The sequence below is a fragment of the Ambystoma mexicanum genome, chromosome 2q (genome assembly GCF_040938575.1).
Source record: "Ambystoma mexicanum isolate Mex_15411 chromosome 2q, UKY_AmexF1_1, whole genome shotgun sequence".
Classification (NCBI taxonomy): Eukaryota; Metazoa; Chordata; class Amphibia; order Caudata; family Ambystomatidae; genus Ambystoma; species Ambystoma mexicanum.
The window spans coordinates 418,428,143-418,449,742 of record NC_090924.1 but is presented as its reverse complement, the minus strand read 5'-3'; the positions used below and the strand labels follow the sequence as shown (position 1 = coordinate 418,449,742).

General features: G+C 43.2%; 1 long non-coding RNA gene across 1 annotated transcript in view; it reads left to right on the top strand.

Moving 5' to 3' along the window:
* LOC138569462 (uncharacterized) overlaps positions 1–21,600 on the top strand; it is a 155,027-nt gene that overhangs the window by 62,088 nt on the left and 71,339 nt on the right. The window contains exon 2 of the long non-coding RNA XR_011303244.1: positions 4,969–5,116. This is a non-coding gene — a long non-coding RNA (uncharacterized lncRNA). The remainder of the gene's footprint in view (positions 1–4,968; positions 5,117–21,600) is intronic.

Sequence of the window (21,600 nt, the reverse complement as noted above, 5' to 3'; positions counted from 1 at the left end):
ACTGAGCTCCTTGAGAGCATCGATCTGGTTGAACAGAAAGGTGAAACTGCATGGAGGTACTGGCTGGCATGGTTTCTGGGGGGGGTGAGATGGTTGGGCGACTGGATGATGGGGAGTGCCTTACTCTGTCTAAACTTAAAGATAAATATGACTTGGATTGTAGGCAGGACTAGCATACACTAAGAATAGTGTTGGGTGATGGCAATATTAACACTGACAAAGACTTGGGGGACGCAATTAGAGTTCTGACGAGACAAAAACACATGGCCTCCTTGGTTTATCATCTCATGTTGGGGGCCAGAAGGGGAATTCAACACTAATAGAGAGATGTTCCCAAGATCTTACCACTAGATTGGACGAAGGAAGATGGGAGATGATTTATGGTAACCTTCCACTTATATCCTTAAATAGTGGGGAGCGTGCAAGGAAAGTTATGCTCTTGAACAGGGTTTTCTGGACACCTGTTTGAATGTTTGAATTGGGTTTGTGTGATTCAAAGTTGTGTTGTGGTTGGGGACAATATGAAGAAACTTTGGGACATATGATCTAGGACTGTGCTAGGGTAAGGTTATTCTGGGGGGAGATATGCAAGATACTGCATCAGGTTCTGAGGCAGGACTGGATGTTTAATTTTGAAACACTGATCTTAGGGGATACATTTTCCAACCCAGAGAAGAAATGGATGCTGAGAGCTGCAATGGCTGCAAACAGATTCATTCTACGGGGCTGGAAAACTGTAAAGCAACCAATGTTACAGATCTGAATTCATGAACTTGGCAGGCTATCTCTAATTGAAAAGGTCTTGTATTCTCGGCAAAATAAGTTTCATGTGTTTGAGAAGATTGGGAGTAAATTTTTTGAATTAGACATGTAATTGGTATGTTTACTGTGTACACTATAAGTCAGTCATATAGCTTTTATTCAGTATTAACCTTCAAGCATAACAAAAAATACGAAATACAAAATGATAAAAACAGATAAAATACATAAGCCGAGTACAAGCAAATAGTTGATATGATAATAAAAAGTACAGACTTCGTTAAATAAAACAGCAACAAGCAATACATAATGTAACAAACTCCCTGGGAAAAAAATAGCCAACTAATATCAAAAAGGACCAGAGAGGGTTAAACTCACATCTTCTCCGATTTAACTACTGGCCAAGGATTTGATAACACCTTGTTTCAGAGCTTTGTTTCTCTGCAACCATGCTCTATAGATGCAGTGTGCAGTTGCAAATATAACATTTGGAACTAAGCACTGAATTAAGAACATCAAGGCAGGGACTGCATGGTGGATGCCAGAGTCCTCTAGAATCGGCATCATTTACAAATGCCTTAGGTGAGAAGTTTTTCCACAAATTAGCATAAAATGCAACAAAGTTTCTTTAAAAGATCCAGACAGTGGGCAAATTACAATTTCAGCATCCCTCCAAGATAAATTGAAAGAGGCTACCAGCAATAAGCCAAGTCGAAAGCGCAGATACAGGGATCTCTAAAAAGGTGCGGAGATTATATCTAAGTACGCTTAAAACCTTCACTCAACTCTGTGTTCTAAATACTCTGGGCCCAGCTTTAGTTTAGCAGTGTCAACCATTAGTTTCTCACAAGCTTTCAGATTCACAAGTGATTTTAAACGCTTAATTTCCTGAAACATATGACCCCGCAGGTTGTTCCAAATGTCATTCCTATCCAGATGGAGTAGAATTGTCTTCACATGAACAAGCCAATTTAAGCTCTTGCCTCTGAATAAACCTATATAATGGGATAACGCATCCTAATATTTTTCTAAACCCTGAGTGTTCCAAATTCTAAGCCAGTATGAAACTGGTTTAAAAGTTAACTGTGTCGCAGCTGGTAAGTCCTAAATGGACCAAAGTAGTAGCTAGTAATAACAGTTTCACTAGTGTGCATCCTACAAAAGCTAGCACAACCCCATAGTTCTGCACCGTACAATGAAGCTGGTAAATCTTGTTTACAGAATAAATCCAACACAGGGGAAATTGCCCCACTACCATGTTTACAGAGAAAGGACAAAATGCCACCACTCTACTTCTCTAGCATAATGACATATTTAGCTATTTGTGCCCCAAGCCTCCAGTTTCCTGAAAACGCACCCAGATAGTCAAAATGGAGTACCTGCTCAATGACAGAAACACACAAATTCAGCACTAGCGGTTACCTTTAGCAAAAGTAGGTTTAAAGACCTTTTACTTTGGACTTGTCAGTAGTCTGGTTTAAACACAAATACTTGCATTTATCCAGGAAGATAGACAAGGCCCTTCACAATCCCTTTGGGGTAGTAGCAAGTAAAACGGCATCATCCGTGTAAACTAAAATGGGAATGTATAAGAAGCCATCCTAGGGGGATCCTGGCACCAATTCATCAACCCAGCAATGATCTACTGTATGTAAATGTTAAATAGATGTGGTGCCAGGATATGACCCTGCCTAACACCTGCATGCCATCAAAAGCCTGCGTTATCTCACCACTCAGGCCATTGCGTACTCTTGCTTTATTAATTGAATAAAGAGAGGAAATCATTTAAACCAAACAGGAGCATTATGAGCTAACAGTATCTGCCACAAAAACTCTCTTGAAACTGAGTTAAATGCATTGCTTAAATCTAAGAAAACCGCATAGATATACATTGTTTTAACACAGTATACTTTCGAAGTAGCAAAAAGAAAGTAAAACACCTTGATCCATTGTGCCCTATTAGAGCTGTACCCTGCCTAAAGGTGACTGATTATATTGTCACGATCAACCCAATCCTGCAGCTGGCTAAGTTTTAGTTTCCCAAAGGTTTGCCAGCACCGTCCAAAAGAGAAATTGGATGGTAATTAGCTGGGAGGTGCTTACCTCCTTTTTTATAAACTGGCAAGATTGTGGCCATTTGTCAAGATACAGGTTTTCACCGCTACTCAAAATTACATTTCAAATTTTGCAAACCACTGGTGCCCACATTTCTACCACCTCGTCCTTAAATAAGTGAGCGGGAATTAGTTCCTGCCCTGGAGCTTTGCCACTTTTCAGGAAATTAAGAGCAGCCACCACTTTACTAATGGAAAAAACAAGGTTTGTACAAGAAGAAAAGCTGCAAACAGCCAAGCTTGGCACTGGGGTGCGCTCAACATAATATAATCTAGAAAAATGCCACCACCAGCCATTCTCAGCAATGGTACAATGTATATCCCTATCCACATTCAGCTCTTTATCTGAAACCAGTTTCAAAAAAAGACAAACATCCCACGTTTGCAAAGCATTATGTAATAAGAGCCACTTTTCTTTGACAAAATCTCTTTTTTAAAGAAATTATCAGCCCTTTGTATTTAAATCTCAAGGAGCGAATGTATGTTTATCTACCCCCAATGGGGATCTTACACAAAGTTCAATATCCATTTTAAGCCTTATGGCAGTCACTGTCATACCACTCGGACTTAACCGTAAGTTGTTTCTTCATTTTTCTAGGGCAGACAGAGATAAAAGGGGTTACATTTCTGTTTAACTTCTTATATTCTTCCAAAATGGTCTTATCACTCGAATGATCATTACAAATAGCAGATATATTATCTAAAATGGATGCATAAATATCAGGGTTAGCAATGTGGATCAACAAGCATTTGAAGCACCAGCCTAAATGCGGGGACGCAAATGACTACACAAGGGATGGCATGACAAGCGAATGTGAAATCTGTACTTGACCACCTCCCGCACCAACATCACAGTACAAGCCAGGGAGCATGCACATGTCGGTCTTACCTGCATAGAGAAGCTTATGTACACATACAATAGCAACTAGAAACACCAACATGACTACAGCTACCACAATGCAACATGCACTTACAAAAACAATGCTGACAAATGGCCACATCACCTCACACAACAACAACCCTGCCGGTACCACAGCCATGCACAAATGTGCGCCCAGCCCACAATTGCAACCTGGTGGACCCAGATGCTGGCGGATGGGCCATGGAAAACCTAGCATCCCACATGCACAGTGAAAATACACTGCCACATGACAACCGCCATGTCAGCTGCACATGTCACAGACATACACTTCACGTAACATATGCTGCAAGGGAAGAGGGTGCATGTGAAGCAGAAACAATGCATGATACAAGTGACACCATGCACAGAGAATCGAAACATGACATGAAAATAAGGCACATTTGTTTGCATGCATAAGTTGCCAATTGCCCTAATATTGTGTAAAGCCCACCCCCACACCTTACACCATGACTAATGCATGTGCCTCTGAATGCTTAACTTGTACCTCGTTTCCTGTGAGAGTGCCTGGATCCTCGGTGAGGCTGTTGCTGTTTGGGACTGCTGGCGTGGGCTGCTACGACTTCTCCTAAAGGAAAGAAAGAGGTGTGACTCACTGAGTTTCTGTATGTCCCAGACCCCTCCCTAGCCACCCAAATCCCTTTGGAGTATTCCCTATGGGTGCTGAGCTCACATGTGTGTAAGTGATGTTGGACTCTCCGTCCTGCCATCTGTTGCAGGGGCCCTATTCTTCTGTCTGCATGCACACCAGTCGCTTCACTGGTTTCCAGGCCCAGACTGGCTGTGGCCTGTCAATGTTGTGCGAGATTCCCTTGTTAAAGTACAGGGACCTTGTGCTGGATAGTGCGTTACTGTTTGGTGACCCTGGGCCCTCAGGGTATCCAGTGGCTTGACTTGAGTCCTGTGGATGGCTTGCACAGATCCCTAAAAACAAGGTACAAATACTGCCTTGTCGCGATCCCAAGAATGCAGGATAACTTTCGTGCTTCATTAGAGTGTCTTTCACAGCTGCTTGCTGTGTGCAACAAGCTGGGCTAATAGCTGTTGGTGTAGCTACACGCAACGTGTTTCCCAAAGGTAACTTCAAATAAAGTATTATGTAACAGATGCTTGCTGTCTAGTAACGTTTCCTGCTTGCCTGTATTGGTGGTTAATGTTGTCTTCTTCTTGTTACAGGTGCCAACCCGTGACAAGCTCCGGAGCGGAGAGAGCCGTGTGCTGATTGAGGGATGGAGCCGGCGCTGAATGAGGGATGAAGTCGACAATGCATGAGGGATGGAACCTGAGCTGCTGGAAGTGCCACAAGGCAATGCGTAATGGCAAGGTAAGTGTTCAGATTGCTAAAAGTCTATGTTGCCATGATCTGATAAGAGTCCTCTCTTCTTTCTGTAGGTCTGGAGCTGGCATTCGCTGGTAAGTGTTAAGCTGCAGTTTGCAGAATAACATGCAGCGGAGCCGCACGCTTGGGGTGTGGCTTTTATAGAGAACCACTCCCATCAGCTAGATGTGTAGTTTCCAGTGATGTCCTTGGCCTGATGGTCAGCCTTCTTGGTGGAACCTTGTAAACTGGCTGCAAACCGTGCCCCTTTCCTGCACTAAATGCAAGGGCATGCTCTGAGTGTGTCCAAGTGGCCCTTACACCCGGTCCCCTGGATCTAAGAATGTCCTTAGTGTGTAGATGAGGGTGTAGCCTGGCCTTTCGGGGTGAAACAGTGCACACGTGTGGAGTGGTTCTGATGGTGGGCATGACAACCTCCCACCATGCAGGTGACTCTGGAGACCAATAGTTGCCCTGGCTAATGACCCCTGTGTGTGATCCACAAACACTGCAGGATAATGCCTACAACCACGCTCACAGCAGGACCTGTGTGAACATCAAGCATACCTTCGGCCTACTGAAGGCATGTTTCTGCTAGCTTGACTGTACTAGTGGAGCCCTGATGTTCGCTCCAGAGAAAGAGGCTAAAATTGTGTTTGTGTGTGCCATGCTGCACAATATCTGCCTAAAGAGGAATGTCCCGCTACCCCCTGATGTGGATATGCCACCCCAGAGGATGAGGATGCAGTGCCTGTGGCAGAGGCAGATTCATGCATTGCCAGAGATGATGTGAGGGATGGAAGATTGGCTCACCAGGGAATGAGAGATAATTTCTTATCACACTTTCAAATGGCACAAGCCATGCACGACTGTGTGAAACTCACCTCGATCAATAAACATGACAATGAAACAATCAGGAATGTCCTTGTAGTGATGAAGTTTAACAGTTTTAATGATATGAAGTGCCAAAACTATCTCTCCTCCTCCCACAACCCCCCAGCACTCTACTCCCCCTCCCTCCTCTTGCAAGGTCGCCCATGCTAGCAACTGCCTCCGCCGAGTTCCTCGTCATGGCCCACACAATCCTGCAGGTGGCTCATTGTAGGCAGACATGGATGACCTGCAAGTGTTCAGAGTGTGTTCAGAGTGTGTGTTCCCTATTGCCTCCATCTCCCTCTGTCTCTGCTCCATCTCCTCCAGCCTCTGCAGCATGGTGCTGCTTGGTGGTGTGTGTCATATCGGAAGGGGACTGTGCAGTGGCTCTGGGCTGTTGTTGTCAGGGGAGCCATAGGAAGGTGTGTCAATGTCCGACTCAGGTCTGAGCACACTGGCAGCGGCGTGGGCACTCAGAGGTTTGTGCACGTTGGCGACATTGAGGGCATTCAGGTGTTTGTGCACGCTGGTGGTGGTGAGGGCTCTCTGGGGTTTGCGGCCCTTCTGTATGCGGTGACACCAGGCTGGTGTCACCCTGTGTCTCTACAATCGCCTTGGCTGGATGTGTGGCCTCTGTGTCAGACCCTCCAGAAACGGGAGTTTGTGCAGAGGGCCCTGCAGCAGTTCTAGTGGCCTGTGGAGTTGATGAGGGCTTGACCCTGCTTGGTTGCGGTGTCTGATGCCTCAGCGTAGCCTGTCTGCGCCTTTGCGGGTGGTGGTGGCGGACCTTGAGGGCCTGGATGCACCACACCCAGATGGCCTTGCCCCCTCATCCTTCTCCAATGCCTCTGGCAATGCTTGGGTGGCTGTAGGAGACATAGGAAATGTTGCCAGGTATAGTTCTCCCACGTGTGTTGGCATGCAAGACACATTTGCTATGGCACAGAGTGGGGCCCCACACATTTGGGCAGATGGGCATGGTTGGTCAGGGGAGATTGCATGTGGGCACAGCATTGTGGGGATGGTTGCAGCAATGAGTGTGTGACACATGGCTAGTTGGTCTTTGGCCTGCGTATGGGGAGCGCAGGGTGTACATGCTGGGGCAGGTGATGTATGGCTTGCATGCTTGTGGTCCTGGAACAGTATAGTAATACACTTTACACGTGTGCCTGCTCACATGATTCAATGAGAGCTACTGTCAAAGAATACAACTCAACCTCCTCACACTCACAGACGTGCCCCCTCACAATCTGAAACTGAAGGTAATATTTTCAAAGAACGTTCTCTCAGTGACATCTGCTCACATTCTCAGGTCCACAATTATTGCCAATCTCCAGACAATCAATGGTTGTGATCACCAAAAACAAACTCACATGAGTGTGGATCATAACCAACTTTAGTCATCAGAAATACAACTGTCCATCAGAGGTAACATGTCAAGTCCCAATCACTGTTGATGCCCCTAGGTATCACGGCATCCAAATGATCAATCCCTCCAATTTCTCTTTGCAGTAGTTTTCTCGTAAGGCCCCCTCCCCTCCCCTTCCTGGTAAGTTCACTTGTTCCAGAATAGTGTACATCATTTTTCGCTATGTTACATCTTGCCTCCACAAAGTGCATAGCTACTGGAGACTTAAGATTCTTAGTGCGAATATTGGACTTATGTATGTTCCAGTGGAACTTCGCCTTTCTAGTGGGCATCCCTACATAGATGAACCCACATGGAATTTTTAATGCTTACACCACATTAGTAGAATCACAAGTACAAGAGTGTGTAAGTTGTATTTTTCTGCCTGATTGTGCGTGTGTGATGATATCCCCCTTAATTATGTTATCACAAAGTTGGCAGTTTCGGCAGGGTTGTGTGCCTGTATAGAGTGTTTTTGTTTGCTTTTGAGGTTCCAGTTCAGACCTCACCAATGAATTCCTCAGGGCTCTGTTTCTAGATGCAGATGTTGGGGGTTCTGGAAACAGTCTGTCTAACATCGGATCCATATGTAATATTGCCCAGTGTATCTTGTCTATTTGAGCACTCTGGGTTGAATAGGTAGTCTCATTGACCATTGATAGGTTGGTTTTAGGCAGTCTAGATATCAACAGTGCTAGTTTGTGCAGCTCACTCTGCTACTCCTTCAATCAGCTCTTGGTTATAATGTCTGTCCACAAATGTGGATTGAAGGTCCTTTGCTTGTCTCTTATATTCCTCCATTTGGAGATGTTCCTACGATCCCGTAAGAATTGACTTAATGGTAAACTATCTAATTGATGCTTTCGATTGAAGCTAGTGGCTAACAATAAACTGTTGTGGTCTGTTGTATTAGTGAACATTCTAGTATTAAGTGTACTGTTTTCCTGGTATATTGCAACGTCCAAAAAGTGAATGCTGGATGTGCTATATTGTATGGTAAATTTGATGCAGGTATTCATACGGTTTATCATCTTGAAAAAACGTAGCAGTTCATCTACCGGTCCTGTCCATATCCCAAAGATGTCGGCAATATTCCGAAACACACATCACCAGATGTTGCCTCCACCATGGTCAATTGAGAACATGTTTGGTCTCGAAATATAACATGAAGGCATTGACCTTAATAGGGGCTATTGCTGCTCTCGTGCTTGTGACAGACAATTCCAAATAAAAAGTGTAATTGAATTTGAAGACATTATTTTGAAGTACCAATTTCAGAAAGGACAGAAGAGATATCCTGTACACAATGCAAGTCTCAAATGATAACAAGAGCAGTCCATAGCCTCAAGTCCTGCTTCATGTACTATATTCAAATCTAAGGATGTGAAATCCATGGTGAATAGGATGTCCCGATCATGTATAAATTGGATGTCATCCAACTTGTTTAAAACGTTTGTAGTATCCTTAGTAAAGTTGGGCTTTTATGGATGAGTGGTTGTACCACTCTATCTATATATTGTGTCTGGGGTTCAGGCAAGCTGTCCATGGCACCAATGGTTGGAAGTCCTGGCACGTTGATTAGGTTTTTATGGATCTTGGGTATCAGATAGAATACTGGCATCTCTGGATGGACTTCAAGAAACGTTCTTGTCTGTTCCGATATCACTTCCCTGCTTTCAACTTCATCTAAAACATCCTTGAGCAAGGTGTTTACTTCCTAAGTGGGGTTATAAAAGATCTCCTGACAGGTTTCTTCTTATCTCAACTGTCTGTTTGCTTCATTAAGATAATCCTGTTTGTTCATGAGTACCAGAGCTTCGCCTTTGTCTGCTGATTTGAAGATGGGGTCTTTTTTGTCCAACAGACACCTCAAGACATGTTTTTAAACTGTACAGAACCAGCTTCTCAAAAGTATGTGAGAATTGAGTCCTGGACCGTTGGATAGAACATACTTTTTGATGCCATCTCCAGATATTCAGGTTCTTCATCGCTCTCACTTTTCCAGTGAGTCAAAAAATACCTTACGCTTGAGTTTTCTCATTATCCTATAAAAGTCAATCTTTTCATGTAGCAAATTGCTACAATGCTGTGGTACAAATGATAGACCCTTTTGAAGCACCCTCTGTTCAAATGTGGATAACTGATAACGAGACATGTTTACCTTCACCACGTCTTCCTTGTGACCACTGATTTCCATATTGGATGTCTCCTTCTTGCCTCTTCTAGTCTGTCTTCATCTAAAAAAGAGACTTTTCTAGTTGTTGTGGGCCCACTCGCCGTGGCTGATCCAGACTTTCTTTGTTAAGCAATATACATATTTCCAATCCTGCCTCTACCACCGCTTCTAGTTCAGTACTTGAGGCATCTGAGGATGCAGTATCAGATGTCACTTCCCTTTGTTCCCTGGGTTTTCTAACTTTTTGATTATGGAATCTTGGATTGCTTAGCTGATAATATTCTTGCTAGCTATAGCCTATGTCTAATTTGTAGCACTGGGTGTCCCTCTTGAATTTACGATTTATTTAGCCTCCAATTCTTTTTTATATTTATCAAGTTTGCTACTTGATAAATCAATACGAGTAAAGTGTGTTACTTTAATCGTATTGATTTCTTTCTCCAGTGTGCTAAAACTTTGCACTAACACTTTGATAGTAGAATTAGATCCATGCAGCACCATGGAGTAATAGTGCAGGAAAGGCTCTGTGAACATTTTGACAGTAATGTCTGAAAAAGGGTATAAAGTAGTCATGGGGAAATTACAATATTGTCAAGAAGAAGTATTATACAAAGGCCAGATGATATGAAAAGTGGGGAGGAAGGTGACACCTGAGAGAAGAAGCCATTTCCAACATGCCACGGCCAAATACATTAAGGGAGTTACAGCAGTTTATGGGGTTTTGCAATGTTTGTTGTGTATGGGTTTTTGACTACAGCACAGACCTTCGGCCCCTCTTAGAAGTACTGAAGGAAGTATAGAAAAACAAAAGTGACATTGCATAGACAGGTGAAATGATATGTGCCTTTGATGAATTAAAAGAAGCAATAAGCACAGTTTTGTGTTAGGGATCCCAGATTACAATGAATATCTTGTCCTGTTTTCCTATTTGAATGGAGTTGTGATGATGGCTGTTCTCACACAAAAAAAACTTGAATGAGATACAAACCACAGGCATTTTATAGCAGGATTTTAGACCTAGTAATGAGAGGTCATTACCATTGTGAGCAAGCATTGGCTGCAGCAGTTTTTGCAATTGAGAAATCATCCAATATAACAATGGGCTGTTCAGTTACATTATATGTTGAACATGCGCTTTTTGCCATCCCTAAAAAGCCCAATGCACATTGGCTACACAGAGTTTTGGGCTATGAGGTTGTAATATCAAATCCATCTATACAAATTGTGAGGTACTGAACAGCAAATGCTACAAGGTGTATAGCAGTGAGCGGGAGATCATGTACATAACTGTACTACCCATACTGATTATTATGATGACAGACCAAAGAAAATGCCCTAGTAGGGGTAGCATTATTCTCTTTGATGGGTCATTGACGATAGATCAATGTTCTGGACTGAAACACAATGGGACATAAATAGTGAAGGTGAAAGAGAATGGAGAGTTTGAGTTAATAAAAAGTGCAAGACGGCCAGCACATTTTTCAGTGCAAACTGCAAGATTGGTAACCACAATTATAGTGGTTGAAGTGCATAAGGATGAGGCAGTAACAGTGTATTCTGTACTCTGTCTATGTGACATCAACAGTATACTCAGGACTGTCCTGTTGGAAAAGGAGGGGCTTCTAACAGGCAGACGGCACACCAGTTCAACATGTGCCATTGTTTGAAAGGTTATTAGACACGCTCAAATGTTCCTCCGCAATCATCGTGCTGAAATACGTAGCTCAAACAAGATGCACAGACATGATTTCCTGCAGCAATGAAGTTGCAGCTGCCAAAAGAACAGCATATTCCTGTGAGCTATTAGACATTACCACTGTCGCCAAACAAATGCACACATGCACATAACATGGTGATGAAAGAAGGTTTTAAAACATTGCCAGTAACACAGATTTCAGAATTGCAGGGATGCTGGCAACACGAACAGCAGGAATTGTGGAAGAAAAAGGGGTGCAAAATATCCCCTGCAGAGCTAATTTGGCAACAGGATAGCACAGCAAAACCTGTCATGCCTATCGAGTTACTCACAGTAGTGCTGGAACTACACTGCAATGCATCATCTATTTTGGATGACTGGTTCTGAACGAGCATGTGGCCAATTTTATTATTAACTGTATAATATGTCAAAGGTTCACTGACGGTCATACAATAAGAATGGTGAGAGGAGCAATAGCCCATCCTACTGGATCATTTCAGCATTTGCATTTCAATTATGTGGACATGCTTCAAACTTGTAATGGCTATCAATTCATGATAGTGGTAGCATGCCCTTTTCTTGCTGGATAGAAGTAGGTTCCTGCACATATCCAGATGCCATATCAGCTGCCATATCGGCTGCAATTCCTCGTACAAGAGGTATTTGCTAGATGGGGTGTGTGCAAAGTGCTACGTTCTGACAACGGACCTCATTTTGTAAATGAGGTGTTTGAACATATTACATCACTATGGGGACTAAGACACACATTCTGATCTGCCTATCATTCCCAAGCAAATGGAATTTGCAAGCGCCTAAACAGGAAGAAATACTTTGCCAAAATAAAGATACTTTTCACAAAAATGTGTTGCATTGTCTTCCATTGAATCTTTTTACCTTACGCAACCAGCCAGGCTGTGACCACCACCTGATACCACAAGAGCTTGTGACAGGATGTGGAATGAATGTCCCAATTGCTCCTCCCACATGTGTGGAACAAATGCTGAGAATTCTTCAACATTGCTTTGTAAAGAGACAAGATGGTGCCGGTGTTTCCATGGTCCCCATTCCCATTGAGACCTATGGGACTCAATGGGAATGGGGATTTAACGAATGCCACCTCTGGAATTCCCACGTCGCCGGGGTTGTAATGCCCCGGTAATTCCGGGAATCACGGAGGCGGAATGGTAATAAGAGTCCGGCAGTAACCGAGCCTGAAAAACTGACAGACCCAATGAGTAATGAGGCCCACAGTAATGAAATATATGCTGTCAGGCCAACATACAGGAAAAGTTAGAATAGAAGATCACAAATTGCTGCAATGCACTGATGCATAAGGCAAAGAAATATCTGTTTGTTTCGACAGACCCCAGTTGCACATAATAGGAGATGTATAAGAAATTATAGGTTGCAAAGAACAAGCACTCATAACAGCTTCAATAAAGGTTGTGCTGAATGCAAATACAGGGTGTCTTAACAAGTGGACTGAAGAGTCTAAATTACTTACTTGGGTAGAAGTTAAAAGAGGACAGTACCCATAATACCAATACAAAATGCAACAGTGCGTTTCAGAAAAAATAGTTTGGTGAAAGTATGAGTGAATGAGGGTTGGAGACCGCATTCAAAATATTACTGCCCATACCAGTACTGGTCCTGAAAGTTTTCTGTCCTGAAAATATCCCATAACCAATGCAAAAAAGCTAGCAAGAAAGCACTGAAAATGACAATGCTAGGTAATATGGGTGATCAAATACACATATATACCCAAACAGATTAAGTACCCTGTATGTACCCAATGGAACGTCCTATTGGACCCCCTAGGACAATGTTCAAATTTCCTGTTGACCTCAACAATTACACCAAACATTGTGTGGATTGTGCAGGGGATGGGGACTGCTGTTTTATGACATGCAACCCAGAAAGAAACGTAGCACAAGGAGGTAGTCTGAGGGGGTCATTGAAATATGGCTACCAAAGGATGACTATAGTGGGATGGGCAGAAGAGAGGGGTGGTCAATGATTTGACCAGAGGGGCAGCGTAAAGGGGCAAATGAATATTCAGGAATCAGCTACTGCCCCTACTTAAGTACCATTTCCTGCCCCTACTCCTCACTATTACCGTAACACTGAGAATAAATACCAGCTGAAGCAGCCCTACTGCCCCATGGGTCCAGGGGTGAGAACCGAGGCCAACTAAGGCAGATTCCAAGACACAATACATTGAACAATCAATTCTGCCATAAATAATACATTTGTTTGTGCAACACTAGTAGGGATTAGAGTTAGATAGTAGAAAACACAAGTAGTGTGCTGTATATAGCATAGAAGGGAGGAGGATTGTGGAATACCAAGAGAGGGACTCACTACACTATTAGGACAGATGATATTATAGGCAGATAAGATGCATCATACATGGGCTGGGAAACAAATGTATGGCAGATGCACAAGGTGAATGTAACATGAACAGACACGAATATAGGTGGCCGATATGGTGGTGAGAATCACAGAAGTGCAGCCATTTTCCCAGCCCAGAGGCCACAGCAAGCCTAGTAGTTAGCAAGGCCTCAGACAAGATGCTGAATTCATAAAAACACATTGTTTTAAAGCTTTGAAGCTGTCCAGACAGTAGTTCATAGCAAGCGCCCAGGTCAGATGCATGGAAGGGATTAGTGGATGTGCAGAACAACGGTACAACATAACAGCTACCAGGACGAGAAGCACTAGGCTCCCAGGCTAATTTAGGGTCTATAAGAGCACAACCAGACATTGATGTCCAGATGCATGAGATCAGTATGCCAAAAGACTCTATCGTGTATAGAGATAAGGGAGACTCAAGGGGTCACAAAGAGTACAACTTTCACTAGAATTAGCTAAAAGCTCAGTGAATAGGAAGGAATTTATTCTCCACCATGTTCCCCTAACATGTGATAAAACCATGAATAACACTGGCTATTCATTATGAGTCACGTACATATAAGACACAAGATGATATACAAGGTCAAATGCAAAGGAACAGGTAGGCCACATGGCCTGGGAATAATGGGCAATACTTTTAGTTGGAATTAGTGCAGACCATGGACTTCTCTCTCCACTACCATATGTGTCTCTAATATTTTGACATCTTGTCAAAGTATCCAAGGTTGGTGAGTAAAGTGTCGACCAATAGAAATCCACCAATGGTGAATAACACCAACCAATTAGTGGCCAATGGGATGATGTAGTGAAACTATTATCTGTGATGGATTGGGATTGGGAGGAGCCATCAGATATGTATAAGCCAATGAGGAAATTAACACGCATGTATTTTATATAAATATCTTAATATATTAACCAATCCTAACAACTTATATATTTTGTAACTGATAACGTATTAGGATGTCATTGCTTACATATTTTTAGCATAGCATCTGCTCACACTCAGTGTAATGTTGAGAGCTGCTTGTATGCTGCCCCAGCCAAGATTCTGTGCTTTGAATAAAGCTTGTTTTTGTCATGCATTTTGAGTATTCACTCCATTATTGAGTTTTGTTTTTACTAGTGCTGCAAACTGGGCCTATCTGTACACCATGGTTCCTTTTCCTGTTCAGATAGGGGATATGAAAGAGAAGCCCATATGCGAGGATGTGTCTATCCCAAAGGTGGAGAAGGTTAGGAGCTCTCGCTATCTCAGAAGGGCACACAAAGTGTTATTTACATGCACCCACCAGCCCCTTGCACATCTGAAGAAGATGTCTCACTTCCCACAGGTTTTGATGCAGCCCTCCCAGTGATGACTTTGACCAAGTTATCCCTGTCCGGAGGACTGCAAACAGTCTTTTGTATAGTGAAGAGAATAATATGAAGATTTAATGGGACCACTTGTTACCAGCTAATAGTCCCCACACCTTTCTAACCACCTACACCAATACTACCTGACAGCTGCCCATCATGATATAGCAAAGCAAGATCATGTCCTTAGTCAGTTTTTCTGGCCAGTGAGTTTTTCAACTGTTAAAAAGGTTATTTGGCAGCTGCCAGGTATGTCAGAAGACCTTGATGGCAGATTTTGGTTTAGCCTCTCCCCAGCCCCTACCCATTACTGGAGTCTCATTGTCTTCGGTGAAGTGGATACCATTTGCCCATTGCTCCTATCTAAGGCAAGGAACCGATAAATACTGGTTATAGTTGATTATACTACCCAATACCCAGTGGCTTTGCCTTTTAAAAATACAACATCATTTTATAAAGAAACACAGTCTACCCTCTACTTGGGTAAATTATTTCTAAAGGCAATCATACCAGATCAAGGTTCCACCTTTATCTCCCACTTACCTTATGAGGAAGGTCAACAAACTCCTGCCTATTCAATCCTTCCATACTTCTGTCCATTTCATCTTCTTCAAATTGATGGCTTAGTTGTATACGTCAATCATACCTTTAAAAACCTCCCAAGAAGCTGGTTGATAAAAATGGAAAACATTTGATTGGCCTGATCCTTTTGGCTTTGTATGCAGTCTGAAGCACTCCACACGCTTCTAGGAGATGTTCTCCTTTTGAACATTTGTATAGCAGGGTGCCCTCAGATATCCTCAATATGTTGGAGTGCTGGGAGAACCAAGATGATCTAGTAGTGGACTACTCCTAGTGAATTCAAAGAACACTTGAAGGATGATACCTGTTTTCAAGCTGGTGAATCAGCACTTTTCCCATGCCCTGGACAAACAGAAGTGGCTGCATAGCCAACAAACACATGTACACAAATTCAAGGTTGGAGACGGGGTCCCAATTTAGCCTATTGTTTGGTGTAGATGATTTCAAGTGAAATATTGACTTCCATATATGAACAATATTCCAATCTAGCAATCTCTCACACCATTTTTGTCTGTCCATGTGCTCTCTTTCTCTCTTTCTAGCTCTTTGTCTCGCCTTGTCTCTGTCTGTCTCGCTAAGTCTCTCTGTATCTTCCTCTTTCTCTCTCTGTGGATGAGAGTCACATGCAAACCAGGATAAGGGTTAGAGCATAACTTTTAAATAAATCTATAGATTCATTTGAGGATGGCAGTGATGCTAGAAAGCTCACAGGATGTATGTGATTTGACCAAATGAAAACTGGCTGAATCACAGATCTTTGATTCCCCACCCACGAATCCCATCCACTGGACTCATATTCTGCATCCTCACCCATCAAAGTCTTTGTCTTTGAGTTCCCCCACCCCTACCCCAAAATCCTGATCACCACTGTCCCCACTAATGAGGGGATTCACCCCCCCCCCCCATACTGGCTCCCTCCACACCTATCTCCCTCTTGTTTATACACTTAATGTGGGGGTTCTGTTTTGCATGCCCTATCCACAGACCCAGCTGACACAAGGTCCGCTGCCCGCACTCACCTAACACACCCCACCATATTCTAGGAGACACATCTATTCTGCACTTTCTCCACTAGGGAGCACTGTGTCCATATATACTGCAGTTTGTTTGGTCCTGGAATACAGCAAATACTATGGGGTTTAGTTCCTTCTACTCACTTGGACCTGGTTATCCTCTACATTAATTCCCTGAGGGGAAACCTCTTTCTTTGGTTTTGCCACTGCTTCCTGTTGTTCCCTTCAAATATCCCTGGAAATAATGATACCATTCCTCTGCCTCTTAACTAGTAAGCATGGTCGTTGTGCCAATTGATTCTTCCTTGTTAAGTTAAGGACAAGCCTGGGCAATATACCCTTACTTTTTCCAGAATAACACATAGGGGATGACGTGTCAGTGAAGGTTGGGATTTCCTTCATGGCTTAAGAAAAGGGCTTGACTGGTTTCTACCAGCGGGTCAGTGCCCAAACTTGGGTTAAGGCGAGGTTGTGTTTTCAGGCCAGGATAGAGAATAACTTCTCTCTTAGAATGTGGACCAGAGGTTAGTGATCTAGGTAGCGTGAGGGGTCGGTAAAGTGGTACTCACGACTGTATTTATTTTTCTCAGGTTTTGCCATTTTATTACACACAGAAGTATAACTAAACAAACTCTACCAGGGGATTCCATACCTATTCTAAGATCCATGTGAAAACCTCCTAGCATTCACAAAAGTAACCCTTACACTAAACAACATAAACATTCAAAGCAACATAAATACAACATAAATACAGGGTTACCAAACACCCGGTCTCTTCGATGACTTATTGTGGCCCTGGGCAGATCCTGCTCCCCAGGAATGTAGCAAAGTCAATTTCCTCCAAGGAACAAAAAGGCCTTAACGAAAGTCTTGAAAAGTTCCAAAGAAACAAAGATTCACACAAATAAAATCCACTGGCAAAAGTCTCTTCTTTGATTGGTGAAAAGAATCTTCCTTTACAGTTCCACAAAGAAAATAACAGCACCAATGGAGTTTCCTGGATGACTTCCTTCCAAGAAAGAATAGATGAAGTTGAAGACAAAAGGACCTCTTCAACTCTGAATGTTTCTCTGCTTTCAACTTCTGCAGTATCTTATATACACAGTTTGTCAGGATGCTTTCCCTTGAGGTTTGCTCCTCTCTCAGCAACTTCCTTCCGTGATAGAACTGTGAGAGCAGGCTCCCTGGCACCACAGTTGGTTTCAACTTTAACAGTTCTGACAAAGATTGACAGCCTAAGTCCTGCTATTGCTACTACAACTTCTGAGATTAGGCAATTTGCTGCTACAACTGGGAAGGCAATTTCTACCAGACATTGTCTACTGTCACATGTCAGCAAGAAGAGTTTCTTTCTATGCTATTAGAATGGGCAGCCTCTTTGCCTGTTTTGCAGCTACCATTAAATCTGCTTCTAGCTTCTAAACCACCACTTCTTCTTCTTCCAATTAGTCTTCACCATGCAGATATGAAAACAACTTTTGTGAACAAGTACCCAGCACCCTTTCCCAGCTTCATATACACATTTTCTTCAATGGTTACCCCGAATCTGTTGTGCTCCTCTCCCATATTTGGATGAAGACTTGTGGGTAACAATGAACTCAACACTTCCAAACACTGGTGTACAGTGCTTGCGTGTGCAGGATTTACCTTTACAGAGTTCAGTCTATGAGCTTGGGTAATATTTTTTCTGGTTTCAGCTTCTACTACTTCTACCACTTCTGCTTCAGCATTTAAAGTGTTGCAAGATGTGCACCTTCTACTGAAAACAAAATTAGGCACACCCAATTTTGTTTCACTCTTGAAGTGCCATTTCAAAGAGAGACACATTCCCACCTTTCTGTAAGCACTCAGCTTCCAAGCTATAGGAACACATTGGGCCGCATTACGAGTTTGGAGGCAGCCATGGAGCTATTAGCTCCAAACCGGGCTCCATTACCGGGTTCCTGCAAGGAGGAATAACCGGGTCATTCCGACATAGGAAGACCCGGTAATTCCTCCTTGTAGGAACCATTCCCCATTCATATTTGAGCCCCCAGAGGGCTCAATGGGAATGGGGATGGAGGTAACAACGGGCACAAGTGTCCCGTTGTTACCTCCCTCTTCCCCACACGGGACCCGGAAAAGACGTCTGGTTTTACCAGACGTCTGATCCGGGTCCCGCAAAGGGAACCTCGTAATCGGCCCTGACGGAATGAAGGGGGCCGGTCCCGTACCGGCCCCCTTCATTCCGTCAGTGCTAGGGTCGTAATGAGGCCCATTGTCTCATGCGCGCAGCCCCTTTAAACAATACTTGCAACTCTTTGGGAAAGTCAGTTTAACTTCAATTAGGTTTACAGCAGCATTCTCTGTATTAGCAGGAGCCACACGATGACTCAGCAACAAAGTAATGCTGATGTAAGGCAGAAGAAAGACTTTTCGTTACACGCATGCTTTTCACATAAGCACATGTTACTTTCACATTGATTAAAATAATTCCCACTTCTGCGGTTAACTTCTACTCGCTTAGATGTCAGCGCAAGTGCAATTATAAGCTGGCTAAAGTTACCAGCAAGGTACTTCTTCTGTCCAGGAGTACGGAGCTTCCTTTTCAGACTCCCAATAACAATGACTGCGAGCTGCTGCTGCTTTCCGACTTCTCCTGCTACTACTGCACAGGTGTTTCGGATTCGGCCTCATCAAGGGAGAGAGTCCTACTCTCCAGTTTCCCTCGGCTTGCTTCTGCACACGGGCCTTAGGAACAACTGCAACTTCAGCTCTGCATTCACAGCAATGAGGCGCACATGGAAAGCCTGCCAGTTGCTTCCAGTTCTGCCACAGCTATGCAGTGTTTGTGATCACAGGACCAACTCAGAGTCTGCAGGTAAAATCTGCATCCTCTCTACTCTTGCATCAATGTTGTGGTCACACTTCCTTGTGAACTGCTGGCGTACATGTGCTGCTTCTTCTGCTTCTGCTACTGCCAACCTTCAAGCTCCTTCCCTAGCTTCTTTCTACTGCTCCTCCCTCCTGCAGCATTGTATGCCCCTCAGGTGGGCTAATTAAGTTCAGGTATATGCCATTATGATTAACTGCCTGACATATTCTGGACTCATTAGGCTTGCCTGCATGGCCTGGACTCCTCCATGCCTCTTCAGCCTTCTTCTTCTTCACAGTTCCTGAGTGATTCTGGGACTTCTAGTTTAATTTAGGAACATTTGATTTCTCTAATTCTTCAAAAGGTTTTAAAATTGATTTTCTTCCCCAGATTTTATTAAGAGATGAAGCATAGCATTTTTAGAAACATAAGGGGCAGACAAGCTCAAATGTTCATTGTTCCTTTTGGAATAACTTTAATATTGTGGAGGATATAGTGTTTTAGGGGTATAAAATAATGGTTCTGGAAATTTAACATATTTACACGTTTTTATTCCAGCTGTTATCAGTTTTCTTTTAATCCTAGATTGACAGTCATCTGATGAGAAGATGCTATAGCCTCTCTGGGGAGGATTTTACTATTGTCCAGGAAATCATACCATGTCTCATACCATGTCTCACCCTGTGACATTCCCTCACCTCTCTGGACCTCGTCCCCACCCAGGTGATACTCCCGCAGTACACCACCCCCAGGATTGGGATCAGGAAACATCTGCCCTTTCTCTAGGCTGTATTCTCATCAGTAGGTAGGCTCTCTGATGGCCACTGAAAATGTGGATGGCCTCCTCCTGGTCCAGTTTGTACTACTGGCAGACTACTCTCTGAAGATAGTGAGGGAATCGGCTTGAAAACTGCTCTTATACTAAAGCTGTTTTCATCACCTCAAAGCCATTCTCCTAAAGCCATTTGGGAAAATGTTCATGAACTTGTGAGATTTGTGGAGGCTTTTCTAAGGGATTTATCTGTACACCATCGCTTAGTTTTTCTCTGTAGTAATAGGGTAATCACTACTCACTTTAGGATGCCTCCTTTACTTTATCATATGAAGTTGCCCCATTTTCTCATGTAAGATCAAGATCTGACAGGCAACTTGAAGCTTGCTTGTAAGTATTGAGGCCATGTCATTTGCACATCCAGTTCTTGGTCACACTGCAGTCTCCATTGCCCACTCAAAACAAATTAGAAAAAAGTCACCTCAATGTTCCTTGTATGATAATGCTGGAGAATAATCGGTGGGGTTTGCTTTGAATGGGTTAGATGGACCATAGCAGTGTTGGTCTCCTTTATGGCAATGTGATTATGTCTGGTTTCATTCATTTTATTCTGAAAGAGAGGTTTCAATAGGTTTTAAGGTCCATGACTGTTTTACCTCCCTCCCCTCAATTACTGGAAGCAATTACGTGATGTTCTCTACATGTGTTGCAACTAGCAGGCCTGGGCTCCTTCTATGGTGGGAAATATCCCTTATGGAATGGGGCTAATACTTTCATGACAGAGTTGGGCTATCTTCCTTGATGGGTTGAAAGGATGGTGACTCTCACATGGGGTTGTTGCAGAATCACTAAGGTATGCCACTTGTATGCCAGTGAAGTTTTGGATGTCAGAAAGAAGAGTGTAGAGTTCCAAGGCTGCTTCATCTGTCCATCCCCACTGGATCTGTTCTCCCTCACAATGTGCCAGCTCATCGTGATTGAAAGTTTCTGAACCTGAGAATGCTGCTTCCTGGAAAGATGTATAGGTTGACTATAGTTGATAGGATTCCCAAGACTTTGGTCAGTTCATGGGCTAAATAGTATGCATGTTGTTGTCCCAATAACAAGGGCTGTGTTGTGAAGGTGCATTTGGGTCTAGGAATCAAGCTTGTAGAGTGCGATCATTTGGATTCTGCTCTGCAGGATTACAAGGATGAGTAGGGTGCTGTAAAGGTCTTCAGCGTGCTCATGTAGAGTTCCATGGTTATAAAAAGACCTTGGCAGTAAAAACTAACGTTAGCTGCACACCTTCATTTTGGCTGGCTGGTTTGTAGGCATAGTCTGTTTCAAATCCCACCATTGCCACAAGTGT